At 42.4% G+C, this 15,000-nt stretch overlaps 1 protein-coding gene and 1 long non-coding RNA gene across 2 annotated transcripts in view; one reads left to right on the forward strand and one right to left on the reverse strand.

Annotated features, from left to right (window-relative positions):
• The window catches only part of HTR4 (5-hydroxytryptamine receptor 4), a 137,343-nt gene that overhangs the window by 118,731 nt on the left and 3,612 nt on the right, over positions 1-15,000 (forward strand). The gene's annotated exons all lie outside the window — the stretch shown is intronic.
• Positions 1-15,000, reverse strand: part of LOC128916006 (uncharacterized) — a 52,114-nt gene that overhangs the window by 16,552 nt on the left and 20,562 nt on the right. The window contains exons 6-14 of the long non-coding RNA XR_008468823.1: positions 14,730-14,952; positions 13,726-14,123; positions 12,939-12,978; positions 11,446-11,606; positions 10,591-10,760; positions 8,788-8,943; positions 4,170-4,276; positions 3,735-3,828; positions 241-344 (exon numbers count right to left, since the gene is read on the reverse strand). This is a non-coding gene — a long non-coding RNA (uncharacterized LOC128916006). The remainder of the gene's footprint in view (positions 1-240; positions 345-3,734; positions 3,829-4,169; positions 4,277-8,787; positions 8,944-10,590; positions 10,761-11,445; positions 11,607-12,938; positions 12,979-13,725; positions 14,124-14,729; positions 14,953-15,000) is intronic.

The following is a 15,000-nucleotide window of genomic DNA, read 5'->3' on the forward strand; positions in this document are numbered from 1 at the left end:
AGGTCCCACCCTGTAAAGCAAACGTGACCAATACAACCTCGTTGGCTCAGGCTGAAGGACCTAAACCAGCATAAACCAAGGAAAAACACAGATGGGGTTTTGCTTACTTAATGTCTGGTTTTAGTTTTATGTTTTAAACATTCTTTGTTTAAATAAGAAACTGATATTTCTTGTGCTGGATTGACTACAAAGAGATTCGTTAAGTAAGCTAATAGCAATTCTCATGTAGACAAAAGTTACCTTTGTGGATCGAAGGGCGATTCTGCACCTGAGGCTTGCTGGGACATCCACTCTTCTTCCCATGCGCCTGTGCTTGGGTTCTTGTGCTTTCTGAACTCCTTCTGCTGTGGAGAACAGTTGTTACTGTGCTGAGAATTGAGGAGACTTTGAAAAAGCTGGTGTTGCAGAGCAGAATTTGCCAGTTACAAGGTTTGGTGACTTCGGGGTTATTGGTCCCACCTGAAGCAAATCAGTCTCTTGATTCTGAATCCATATGATACTTAAAACATACAACGACTATTGCCATAGCACAAATGACAAGTATATTTATGATCCGTCTCGACAGTTAGCATTCAGATTTAGATACCACATACTCCGTGGTTGTTCTCTGCCATTTGCAGGTGTAACTATGATATTGACTTGAATGTCAATGAAAATATATATTCCACAGACCCATTCCAGCAAACTCCAGAGCTTCACATACACTTAAAGGACTCAAACTTGTCTGAGTCAATCCAAAGAATCAATATTCATAAAATATTTTTGGATTGTTTTCTGCCAGCATTTCACTTTACGTCAAGTAGAATGAATGACTAGTTTCACCTGAAGCTTAATTTGCCCACCTGCAAGAAAACTGAAAATTTAGTTGTGTCAGCAGGGGAAGGGATATGACTTTATCAGTGATTATTGCATGCGTTTCTCTCCGATTGCCAGATATTTTGATTGCACTATTTACTTCCTCCTATGGTCAAAATCAATACATTGATCAATACAGTTCTTAAGTGTCATGCTCCAATCTACAAGGCATTTGTGTAACAGAGGATCTCAAAAAGGTCTTTTTACTTTATGAAACCCACCAGAGAATAAACATCTCTTTTTGATTATGCTCCCTAGTTTCTTGGATTCCCCCCACCCTCCCACAAATTAGAAATTGTTTGCAGCCATGCTCTTTTCTCTTCAGATTTTTGCCTCTCCTGACACTTGGAGAAGCATCCTTGCACATGGGGCATTCAAATATTCAGACTGAGTTTGACATTTTTCTTTTGGACATCTTAGAAGACATGAGGTTCTGCTTGCTACGATGCTCAAACAAGAAAACTGTTTTCCTCATGTCCTTCTTGCACACAGAAGTCCAGAGGGTCCCTGAGCCTGGAGGGGAGCAGTAGCTGGCATCACTTGTATGTGATCCTCACCAGCAGATGTCCAGGAACTGCTCCTGTTGAGACTGGAAAGGCTGAAGTCAGATCACAGGATGTTTGGGGATCTAGCTAACAGAAAATGGGGATGTAGCAACCTCTGAGTCATATTGAAATGAAGAAGCCATCAAAGGCGCCTCCTGTCCTCCCCAGCACACTCCTGAAGATGATCTAACCTAGCTGTGAAATAGCTCTTGGCAGGGAAGGTGGATGAGCAAACGAAGCATCATCCTTCCTGAAGAACAACGGGGGAATGAAAACACAGCCACCGAGCAATATGTACTTACTGGCTTTTTCTGGTATCAGTTTTAACCAAGCTAAAAATGAGGAGCAACTGTCTATGAAAGTGACGCAGGGAATTACTGTTTGCAAGTGGGGCGTATATAGGAGGACAGAGTAGGATGGGGAGCACGGAGGGTCGGCTGCTGCCCTGAGTGCACTGAGGGAAAACGCGGTGTGCATTTATCAAACCAAAGCTGTATGGAGGAGAATAGGGAGATTTTACTCAGATTAAGTACCCGTTTCCAATGTCACCATCTGTGGTATGACATTTAATCCTAATAAAATGCTTACAAAATAAGAGTAGTCATGAGCACAGCTCAAAAGTTTGCCATGTTAATATTTTTCATAATATGATGTACAAAGTTTTATGAATTCATACCCAGTCGACTGTACAACAGAAGTGGTCTAAAGGCAGGAATGTGCTAGTTAATGCATAGCATAGAAATATTACTTGAAAAAGGAGGAGGAAAGAGAGAGGAACAGCAGCTCCCATTCAACACAACATGGTGGAACGTGGTGTTTGCTATCTGACCTGCTGAGAAAAGGCAGCAGCTACTGTAGCCAAAGAAACTTTACCTTAAGTGAGAGAGGCTTACTACAACTTAACCTAAAGCAAAGTAGATACTAGTTGAGATGTCAAAGGCACCAACACGGATCCGTCTTATATTTTTTGATCTTAATACTGGTTTTTGTTATTTAATTTTTGTGTTATTGTTCCATTACCAGAAAATATAATTTTCAGATCTTATCATCAGATGCCTTAGGGTATGGCCAGCTTACTAACACCACTTTCAGGATATCCAGAAGTTACCAGGATACAAAACCACAGACATTGCATGGGCACGTGCGTGAGGTGGCCCTACCAAGAGCAGGAACCCTGGTGACCAGAACGCCAACTGGGCTGGCTACAGAGTAGGAGGGAACATGCGTGAGCCCCAGGTGCTGTGAGGGAGTTTGTGATAGTTTGCTATTCAGAAAGGAACTTAAAGTAGGGACTGACATTAACAATGTGCATATGCTAGACTTTTGTTATAAAACACATAATTCTCTACAGAAAGTCTTGTTTTGACACAAAAATGTTCTGCTATTGCACACACAAAGTAGACTCATGAAATGGTGAAGAATTTTTTGCCAGAAGATTTCAGAAAACTGCAGTTGTCATTTTTCACTGGATATTTCACTGCAGAAAAGCCACCCAATTCCCAGATACTGCAATTCTAACACTGGGGCATGTGTTAGAAGCCTGACAAACAAAAGTCGGTCTTATGGCTCATGGCTGCTGGTCTGCAATACCTTTGGAAATTGTGGTGTCTCCATTGCACAAGGAAACAGCTCCAAGTGTTTTTGTCACTACCTCATTCCACAGCTTTGACGAATGGCTTGTGTTTTTTTCCTAGCAGATGAAAGATCTAATTATGCCAGTTGTGAGATCTCCATTTATTAAAAAAACATTCATTATCTTCCATTTGAATATCCTTAATTGATCCTGCTTGTACTTCAGTAATTGAAACACCTTACTTAAAAAACAGAAGCCTATTATGAGCTATCCCATCTGCGGGTAGTTATAAACCACTCTTAATGTGATGCTGTGTATTCCTAACGTAAGTGAGCACTTCCAAGTACTTTCCTAATTATCAGATTTAGGCCTCTTATGAATGTTGCATTAATTATGGTGTAAAAATGAACTGTAGGCCAAAGTCTGCAGGTAATTAGAGCATATAATGTAGTGCCAAACGTAACATTAATGAGAGAGAAATGGAAATACAGAGTTAATGTGAGAAAAAGGGGAAAGCGCCCATCTTCTGCAGCGTGGCATTGAATGGCCTCACTCATTTGCTTACTTGTTTACCCTGGTATTTATAATTAGAAAATGGACTTAGATCACTTAACACAAATAGCTCCTGTGTTGATTTTAAAGTTAGCTTAGTCTCTGTCCTCCAGTGCCCAGGTTTCTGTTTCTCTTGTGGAACCATCAACTATTATAACATTAACAAGTTGCAAATCTGTGATGGAAGAAGTCAACATCTCTGGACTTACTTATTCATCTTCGTTGCTGTGTGGATCCCATGTTTTTCATCACCAGTCGTTGTCACATTTATGTTCATAATACCCAAAATCAGAGCAGAACATCCTGCAATGGAAAATAAGGAAACTGGTAAACGTCATTCAGGTCAAGCATCTGAAAGACGTAAGCATAAGGAGGCTGGGAAAAGAGAAAACTCCAAGTCAGGAGATAGGACGAGCATAGTAATTAAGATGACTATCAGCAAAGCAAGTCAATTATGACGTCTGTTAGCACACTGAGTAGTCTCTTGAGGGAACCATTGTAGAAACACCCTTTGGATGACCAAAATTAAGCTGGATAAAGCTGGCAAGTGGTACAGTCCTGTATCAGCAGAGGGGTGGCAGGGGTAGCTGATAATCTCTGTTATCTCTCTAATGCTTCCACCTGTTACAATAAGGGAAAAGTACCTTTCAGCCCAGGTGCCTGGGGACCTTCCTGGTGATGCCTTCTTCATCCCCTGGTTCACTCTGACATGAGATCCAAGGCTGCTTCTCTAGACATCGTCTCAGCAGCTCTAAACAAAAAGCAAAGAAGGCTTATTTTTAAATTATTGCACCATACGCTGGTATTTTGCAACAGTCAGGCTCAGCAATCAAGGTGAGGGGGGGTCTTCAACCCCTCCAGCAGGGTCAGGAGGAGCATTTGCTAGAAACATCTTTCTGTTTAAGATCCACAGCACTGCTCAGCACCCAGAGCAGTGGGGGAGAGAGCTGGGGGTCCCAGAGACACAGCAGGTCTCCATGAATGGGGTGGAGGGGAGCAGAGAGGCGGCGCTCCCGCTCCCCCCTTGCACATCCTGAGTCAAGTGTTTTTCCGCGTAGGGGTCCCTGTGATTCTCTTCCTTACGCCCAGGGAGAGGTGAGATACAAACTGTTAATCTTCCCAGTGAGGGGAGCGTGAGATGCATTTGGGATGCGCTGGAGAAACGTGGCAGCTATTGTTTTGACAGGATCAAAACTGCTAACGGTATAATGAGGCTGATTATTTTTAAAGTGAGTTTTGCTGTTTGAAAGCTGCCACATTTGACAGCTCTGGAAGGCACAGGCATCTGCCTGAGTGTGAAAGGGAAAATGCAATCAGACCATGGGAGCACAGGGGCAACAGCAACGAGAGTTTATCAGCTCCCCAGGAAACAGAAACTTCGTTCTCAGTTGAGCGTTGTTTCTTGGGGCAGGCTGACAGCAGAGGCCAACAACTTTGACAACAGTGATGGTGTGTTCTGGGTATGTGGTTATTTGGCTTATTTAAGGTCCAGCTGAGCCCTGGTGGCTCATGTCCAAAAAGCCACCCAGCCATCAGCAGCTCAGTGATCCCGACTCACGGAGGAGATCTGGTAACCATCTCCCAAAGTATTAACTCTCTCAATGGTGACACTGCTTTACGCTGAAAAGTTTACCCTGTTCAGCTACTCGTTCCTGAAGGTTTGGTTTCATAAGACAAGAGCTGATGGGCAGGCAGGAAGATACAAAAGCTAGACGAACAGAGTCACAAACGTTAATTGCTCAAGGGATCACGTCCTGTATTTCTGGCCTCTTCCAGGCCCCACTCAGAGATTGCTCGCTGTTCTTACTTTAAAAGTTTATTAATAATCTCAGGCATAGCTTAGCAACATCCGTGTTACAATTAGTAACAGGCCAACAGTGACAAACATCAGATGGAGGTTCAGAACGATCTCCACTGGAGGCAATGGAAAATAAACCTGTTCAATGTGGGTCAGTGCCTGGCCAGTCTCAGCTCTTCCCCTTGTCTGAAATTATGTCAGGCAAACCCAAGCTGCTGCAGTTTAAACTAGGACGGCAGTATTCCGTGGTCAGCAGAAGAGAGGACAGCTGCTGGTAGCTGCTGCTCTGTGCAAAGGGAGCGTCCCATCCCGACACCAGCTTGTGATGTTCCACAAGCGCCTGACCATTGCAGCACAGGGAGGCTTCAGCGTTTTTGTAAGCATCGGAAGAAATGTGGAATCTAAAGGAAAGGTGGAATCTAATTACTGAGGCTGTGCAATGAGGAACAGGAGGTCCAAACCAAACTCAGCCATCTCCCTGTTTCTATTTCTCCAGCCTGAGAGCATCATTACGGTCAGTGACCCAGAGGTAGGATACTCCCAACTTCTGAGGGTGCCAAGGATTTAGTGAAGGAAAGAAGTTCTTCAGTAAATAAAACACCTTTCCTACAGCTGTAGGTTGGTCTGTCCTGGAAAGTATTTCTTACATTTTAAAATTGAAACAATCTATTTTTGTATATGTGATTAATTGCTGCTGCTGAAGCACCACAGCCCTGAACCAAGCTATGATTTAGTTGTACGAGACGCTATTCGTATCTGAAATGACACAATGCTTATTCCAAAGAAGCTAAAATCTAAAAACAGGCATATAAAGGAAGTATTATTGCCTCTATTTTATCCATAATGAAAGAAGGCTCAGAGAAATGGCATGGCTCACCCACAATCAAGCAGGAATCGTTGGAAAAGCAACGTCTGCAGTCTTGAGGTGTCCTAAGTCCCTGGTAATCTTCTGTCAACAATTTCTTAAAATAGCTCACTGAAGAACGTAGCTGATCTTCTTATTAGCAGGTTTAGAATTTGTCAATTTACTTGGCATTAAAGTATCTGTAGTCATGTTCCTGTTTTTAACTTTTGATGTCTATCAAAGATGTAATTATCATCTTAAGAGGTTATTCTTCAATACAACAATGAGACTTTATAACATCATGCAAGAGGTTTTAGCCAGTTCCCACAGATAATGGCATACAAAAATGTGTTCCTTCAGCCCTAATTTTTATTGAATTCGACTCTTTGCTTCTTTGCTAATCTATGTGAAATGCCTTGGCTGACTCAGGCCAGGCTCCTAATTAGTTATCTTCATTAATCAGTCTCTGTCCTATCTATTCCCTCTGCCAAGTGAAGGGTTGTGTTCAGCACTCTACCAGAGAGACTGATATGATTTTCCTCCATTCATGGAACAAGAGTCTTTGGAGCAAAAGAGCAGTGTGCTGGGATTAGCTGCTGAAGTTAAAGTAGTTTAAATGGGTTCCTATAATCTTTCTTAGACCAAAATCACTAATAGAGCCTGGCAAAAAAAAAAATAATAAAAAAATAAAAAAAGGAAGATGTAATAAACAGTTGCAGTTCCAGGGAAACAAATTGATTGGGTCAAATTCAGCAAATGTTTTCAGCAGGAGAAAACAAAAAGGAAACAAGATGCTGAAGTGTTTTGACATTCTATTTCAAAATCATATTTCAGTTTATTATTTGCCTGCACTTTTAAAAGGAGTTAAACATCCTCCTTAAAAAAGATATGCTTCTATTGTAAACACAAAAATAAATTAACTGGAGGGGATTTTGGTCTTGTTTTGCCAGAAAAAAAATAATGAAACATTTCTATTCTACGTCAACCCAAAGCAGTAGTGCTTGTGAGTCAGTGCAGTCGCACATCCACTAGGCACTATTTGCGCACCTCCACTTTTGGAGATGAGGACATCCCTCATGTAGCTTCAGTGACTTCCCTGGCATGGTATGGGAATGCTTTGACCCATGTCTGACGGAGATGTCCTGGGAACATGCCCTGGAGCTGCAGGTCATTAGAGCTGGCCTCTAAGAGTGAGAGAACAGGCGAGCTTCAGCTAAAGAAAACATCCTTCAGGAATGATGGAACAAAGGAAAAAGAAAGGAGAGAACCAAATGTACCGATAGATGCTTTCTTTGTTTTCTGTGACTTGTCAGACACAAAGAAAGTCACTTTTTTCCAGCGGTATGTTTCTCTCACTCGAGGGCTTTGCTTACTTGGAGAACTGCCTGCTAATTTTAAATCTGAGGAGGCACGTAGAAGTCTTACAAAATGTACTGAAGGCTGGATTATGTGGGCTGGAGACAGCTGTTTTTAAAACCTCTAACTGAAATTTAGTAAAGAATGATGAGTGCTTAATTCCAGCTCACAAGGTCTGAGCAGCATTATTTGATTTAAAGATTATTAAGATATTCAGCATAACTGCTCAAGAGTGGAAAAAAATAAACACTTGTCATAAGATAGAGGCAAATTTGTATTTACATTTGACTACAAAAGACTTTAAAATCAACATTGCTGTCATAGCCATATAAATAATTTAGCAGTCCAAATGTTTTCCTGAGATCCGGATTTTCACCATTCAGCTGCAATGGGAAAATTGAACTTTTGATGGCTTTTCTGTGGATTTTACCCATGTTTTCCCAAAGGACTGCATCACCTCTGAGGAGGAATGGTCCACTGATAGTTACTCCCCTTTATTTAAAAAGAAGTAATTAAATAGCGAGTCTAGCACAGACTTCAAATTTGTCTAGGGCATTTTAAGAATTTAGGAATATTTTCTCTTTGGGGATAGACTGATGTTGCTTGAGACATCAAATCCACTGACTAGGTGGGTTTTACATACAGAAAGAAGACGATTCTTCCCCAACAGTGGAATAAAACACACTGAAGGCAAAGGAAACTCCCTATTGTAAGGCTCACTGGGGAGGATGGACTTCTTGGCCACATGACTGTGCTTTCCTGGCCCTGGCTGCAAAGGGACGGACAGACAGACACCCACTGTGTCTGGTTGGCTGTATCTCCGCCAGAGCTCCAACAAGCGATTTAGCAAATCATCTGCCAATCCACTTTACTCAGATAATCGTAGCATATCTTTACGGGCTCTGCAGGCTGTCAGCTTGCAATAAAGAGAAATAGTCATAGGAGGAGAGGATGGAGACACCCATCTGACATCCAGACCAACTCAGCTCCCAGGCCCCCTGGGTGGGAGCCCTGTGCTTGAAGGCGCACGAGACACGAACATTAAGCCTATCTCTATAGAGTTAAAGGAATGTATCTGATATTTGAGGGAGTTCTCTTATAGCAGTTCTCATTGTGTTTTCTCAGTTCGTGCACTCTTCCTATATTCATTGGTTTCCCATACATTAGGAAGAGAAATTCTCTCTGAATTGGGTTCTGTTTGACAAAGCAGATCACAGGTAGTCATGCGCAGATGCAGTGAAAGACCCACCTTTAGTAAACTCACCTTCGATAATGTGCTGGTCTCCTCTGGGTTGCAGGTCGATCAGATGCAGCAGAAGGATGATATGCAATAACCTTAAACCTTATTGCTGGGAAATCTTGCTCATCTCAAACGGGAAGAACTGAGAAACCCACAGAGAAACAGCAGGAGCTCTTCATCCTAGAATTATTAAATATATTGCTAGTTTTTCAGCATTGAATACGAAATTGATTTTTGTGTGTTCTGCAGTGTCGATGCATACCAACAAAAAGACATAACGAGCTTGTAATTTATGGCTCCCTTTTGCCCTGGGAATTGTATTGAGCAGGTGGGGGAGTATTCTTCTTATCCTGCTATAAAGTTTTCTACTGATGGCCAAATGTAGAAGTTCACTTTAGTGGCTGGAAACATGAGTCATCCAGACCAGAGATTACAGAGTTACTAGAAAGCTTTAATTTTATGGAGTCTATGAACCTGGTAATTGTGAGAGAGGGACAATTCTGCACTGACCTCTTGCAAATTAAATATGCAGCTGTATTTAAATCAAACACTTCATGAAAATACATTTAGTTTGGAGTATATTAAAATTTTTCAACAGAAAATGGGAATGAAACAACATATTTTGTTCACATTTCATTTAGGCATTTTGTGTGTTTCAGACTTAAAAAAAAATAAAATTGCCTCTTTCAAAGTGAAAAATGTCACAAATTAAAATAGAAAATTCCAGAGATTCTTAGATTTTTTGTTCATACCCTTCTCAACTTTCTGTTTTCCAAGATTTCCCAGTTTTCCAAAATGTCAAAAGCATCTTTTCATGAAGGAAATAGCTCTGTCATCTTTACCCTTAGCTCCTGTAACCCTGGAGGGCACCTGAACACCACAGGCTCAAAGTTTATTCCTGGCCCACTGGGATTCAGGATAGTCTGTATGATCTTTCTTGGGTGTTTCCATTGTAGACATGGCTAAATAATGATGCCAACCAGAAACCATACTGCACTTAACGGCCTCTCGCTCATGGACAGGCAATCATTTACTGTCAGTTAGTGACTGCCATAAAATACAGAATTAAAAGACTGGTTCCTACCTGCTCCTGAAACAACAATAAAGTAAGCAGATGCATCACTGCCTGGAACAACTAACAAACAGTCATCTTAAACTGTTCTCTCTTTTCCTCTCTTTTATAGTACATTTATGAATTATGTTGTTTGCATTTATAATTATGGGACTGAACAGATGGTGGAAGGCTTATTTCAGAATGATGTGTTCATTAAAATAACCTACTCTGATCTGCCAAGTGATTGTTAACTGTGATCCCAATTTGATATTGAAGAGAGATATTTATTCTTTCTCTTTAAGTCCACCTGAAAGAAATGGAGCTTTGAGAAATGGACACTATATTGAGTGTGAAGCTACAATAACGGTGCTGCATATATTCCAGATGGGAAAGCACTGAAGAGTTGTGCAGCTGTGACAGAAAGAAATATGCAGGGAAGGATAAATTGTGGATCAACACAATTTTCAAATCTAAGAAAAGTTTCAATTCTTTATTCAATTTGGAAGCTCAATTCCACTTAAAACGTGGCTCCAGCCAGCTTCTACCTATGTGCAAGCTCTTCCTATAGCCTATTGCCTTAGGTTATTGGGTTCAATAATGGCAGTTTCCATTATTGAAAATTGGAATCTCTGCTCAGGCAAAACGTAAATCTTAACAGTTTAGCACATGTCACACAGTAACATTTTGTCTTCCTCTTGTCCCAAAAAGTGTTTACTTCTGCTGTTGCTTCTGCAAATAAGAGGTTTCGTGATGGAACTGGGAGCGATCATCACCTGTTTGCCTTCCTTCTTGGAAACCTTTTACCAGCTTCACTTTACCAGCTTCCTCTTGCAAGGCCTGTGATGGATCTGGAGACAATTCTTTGCGCTTCAACTCCTTTGCAGTATTTTATTTCTGAGATCTCCTGCCCCACTATTTTCACATTGAGACTTCAGGATCTGGTCTGAACACGGATTAAAGCAGACCATAATGTCAAGGTTTCTTTGTTGTGATTGAAGGAGTCTCTATTTCTGGCCATTATCCAGGTTCTAATTCCTGGCCCTCACATCTCCTTGTGCGTATGTCCTACACAGGCTACCTCAAAGATGCAATTTGTGGCAGACGATCTTTACTCAGTGGACAACCTAAGGGCTGTGCTGCTGTTGAGCTGCTCAGAAACATAGTTCACAGCTCTCCTAAGGCTGGAAGCTTTGCTCTTCTGCACTAAAGCAATTGGCATCACTCGTATCCCACAGCTGTGGCACGGCCACGGGGTCATCAGAATTTTGCAGGCCGAAGTCCAAGGAAGTAGTGGAGAATGAGATGCAAAGGTGCAGAACTTTCTGCCTGTCTGAGCCCACTGGGAGCAGAACCAAAGGTGGGAGGGATAGGAGACTGCTAGAAAAGTTGATTGTGTTCACTAATAACCAGAAATATTTGTGTTTTCTGGGTTGCCTCTGCAAACATTATCACAACCTTCAAGGATGCAAACTCGCTGTACAAAAGCTGTTAACTGAGAAGTTTTCTGGGAGCTTCTACTTGCATATGAAGGAAGAAATATAGTTTGAAATGTTTCATTTGGAGTGCTGGCAATCAACAAGTAGAAAAAGGAGAAAATGAAAGAGACAGGCAGCTGAGTGCTCACTTACACAAAATTGCCAATAACCCAGCGGTTAGATCAGGCACCTTGATAAAAGGCAGAAAAAGGCCCTGAACATGAATTGGAGTCGGCTCTTTTTTTCTTTTTCTTTTCTGTCTCATGAGAAGTTGCAGACTTGCTCCAGATCAGAAATGGGAAAAATATCTGGAACTGTGAAAACGTTTGGAGAATGGGAAAAGCATTTTCTATACCACTCCGAGTTTAGCTTGAAACTCATTATTTTTGACCAAGCAAGTAAGTCTATAATTGCATGTTTCTCAGATACTCTGACCTCCCTTAAATATCCACTCCAACCTGTTAAATCTCCTAGTTGTAAACTAAATTAGCCTGTACGTTTTCTTAGGGCATGCATTGTCTTCAAAAGGAGCTAGCTAGAGCTCAGCACAACACATTTCTGCATTAATTTGGACTACAGTGTGCTACTGTCAGGAAAACATGACTAGATTTAGACTTTTCAGAGTTTTGGTTTTACTGAAATTTAATGCTTGGTTTAATTTGAAATCTTTCATTTGGAATGCAAGCAGTTGACAAAAAAAGTTAATGTAAAAATATTAATAGTGGACACTTCTCAAAAACAACAAATTGCAATGCCTTTAAATGAGGTTTCACTTGTCAGTTTTACAGAATTATTGCTTTTTAATTGTTTTTTTAAAAAGACAAATTCAGAGAAACTGGCACAAGCTCAGGAAAGCTTTCAGTGCCACAAAACCTGCAGGTCTTTTTCTTTTCTTGTTATTTCAAATTTTTAAGAATGTCACAGTTAAAACTATGCTCCTTGCCTGACTCTGCCATGCCCGAGTTCCCTCCATCAGTCCAGGAGGGAGTCGCTAATGAAGAGCCAGCAACAAACCCCAAATCCCAGTACAGGGATGTCCAAGGATCCCAGTTTCATTTCAGTTAGGGGTAATTTTCCCCCGAGTTGTGTGACTGCGAGTGTGCAGTCAGTAGGATCAGAGTATATTACAGGCTTCAAAAAAAGTAATATGAACAGCTAAGAACAACGCTTCTTTCAAAGAATTTGATAAAAGGTTTTTCCCTTGCATTCTTGCACTACCAGGGGGCATTTAAAAACTCAGGCAGTAACTATTCTGCATTTAAAATATAAAGGCTATCAAAAGGATTTGCAAATACAATGAAACTTGGTGCCTGTCAGCTTTTTGTATAGGTCATGTCTAAACTTCCCCAGACTTTGCAGCCACTTGTGCCTCTGCTGAGACCTGAGCTACCCCGGTAACAGCTTAGACATATGTACCCTACATGCACCCATCCACCTACTTCTGCGGCAACATTAACCTCTCGGTGTCTGAACGTGTGTGCAAAATCTCTTCTCTACCTGGTGACAACGTGTCCTTCATTTTCTGCGCCGGGGGGAGTGGATTTAGGTGCCAAGGCCCCAGGGAACAGAGAGTTAGCAGCTGCCGGTACCCCAGCACAAAAGCGAACCCTTCCCAGCCCAGCCCAGGGACAGCTGCAAAACCTCACCTCAGTCTCCAGTGAACGCCAGGACAACAGGAACCACCTTCTGCCAGTTCAAAAATGGAAGCAATTAATAATGTAAACAGGTGTATTGGGAAAGGATTACTAAACAGAGAGCAAAGGCAGCTGCGCACCTACGGTGGGTTTATGATCCTGTGGTCTCCTCCATTAACATGCCTCCAGCCCAGCTGAAAGCTTAGCCGTGCTTGGACAATTGCAGGCAATTATTATTTTTTTTTTTTCTTTCATTTATTTCCTCTGCTATTATTATGACCCTCCAGGTAAAATTATTTCTCCTGCCAAGGTTACAGGGACAAAGGCTGCTGAGACAACACGAAGAGGCTTTGGAAAGCGCAGGAGACGCTGCCACACGAGTCGTTTAGCCCATTAGTGAGTCAGCTGTAGCTGGGAAAGGCTGGCTGTGCTCTCTCTTTGTCGGTTTGTTATTAGTGAGCCATACCTACTAACGTGATCTAAACCCTCGCAGAGTTTCTGTACCTGTGAGGGACCCTTTGCCCTTCGCAGCAGCCACCAGGATTAACTGCCTGCGGGCTGATGAACTCGAGTTTGCGGGGAGCTTAGGGAAGAAGGATGGATACGAGCGTTCAGAGCAAGGACTATGGGTAAAAGACAGGGGAGTAAGTCGGGGTAAAACAGCTGCAGAACTGCAAGCTGAGCTTCTCCGGCTGGCGCAGAGGAGCCATGGGTATGTGTGACCACTGTAGGCTGCTTTACATGGATACTGCAAGCATGAAGGGTAGGTAGGAGCGTTTTTGGGAAAGAGAGCAGATACCTTCCAATTCCCGGCTGTTCCCTGCTGTCCAAAGGTCCCCAGGCACCGTGTCCAGACAGAGGCTCCCTTCGGGAAAGTGACCCGGTGGCTGCAAGCTCCGATAGAGAGGTCGCACACACAGCATCGGGGTATTGCTTCCACTCCTCCTGGGCCACGCTCTTCAGAGCCAAGAGCCCTGCCCCAAAATTGCACTGCTTTCTGCTTAGCATCGAGACAGGTGTGATCCCAGGGAACAGAGCTGGACACCACAGATCTGGTCATCAGGAGAGGACTAAGCAGGGACCTCAGGCTCCATGGAAACGGTGACTCTTTTTCATTGTGGTTGGGGAAGCCAAAGACCAGCGATTTTTTGGCTTTGCTTCCTTAATGAAGCATACCAGTTGGTGTGGGGGGTAGCTCTGCAGGGAAAGAAAGTGGGAAGATTACAAACACCACCACATCCCTTTGGTGTTTTCTTCCTGGCTCTTGCTGAGTTCCCGGAATAACGCTGGAGATTCTTGTTCCACACAGCTCCCCTCTGCGGTGCTGAGAGCTAATCCAACCAGTTAATTAAAGAGTCCATTGGACTGTCAGAAACAGCAGGAGATGCAGAAGCAATTATCTCCAAATTGGTCATCATCACAATTAAAGTACCATTTGGCAAGTATGTGAATAGCCTGCAGCAGGGTCCCTTTATAGGTGGTAATGCCTTTTCATTATTGGGCTTTATTGCCGGGTGGTGGTGTTTATGATCTGAGTAAAGCTGTCAGGTGAACTGACAGTAACACTTGCCCCCAGTTCTGGGAGGAGCTGGATGCAGAGGCAGCGTGGGATGCTATTTGTAATTGAGCTTGGTAGCTTAACGTGCTAGCGTATACAAATCCCACCGAAGGAACTCATTATAGGCAGGAAAGTTGAGCAACTAATTTGCTGCAGATAACTAATTTAATGCATTTAAGCCTTTTAAATTTTTTTCCTGCTCATATATTATGGCTTCCTCAGATACATTCATTACTAAGACCTACTTGACAAATTTCTCTTGAAACGTTCAGCCCACACATGCAGGTTCCGAGTGGTGGTGTCTGCGTGCGGTCCATAGGAGAAATCCCGCGGTGCTTGGCTTCTTCACTGGGCGAGGGCTGAGGCATATTAGGTGTGTGTTCGTGTAGGTGAGGTAAAAATGAGTTTCAGCTGCAGCTGTGCTTTCTCTCTGAAACTTGCTTCCCATAGATACTGATGCCTGGAAAACTAATTGTATTTTCAGAGAGCAGATCAGTTAAGACACAGTGCTGTGAA

The sequence above is a fragment of the Rissa tridactyla genome, chromosome 11 (genome assembly GCF_028500815.1).
Source record: "Rissa tridactyla isolate bRisTri1 chromosome 11, bRisTri1.patW.cur.20221130, whole genome shotgun sequence".
NCBI classification, from domain to species: Eukaryota; Metazoa; Chordata; class Aves; order Charadriiformes; family Laridae; genus Rissa; species Rissa tridactyla.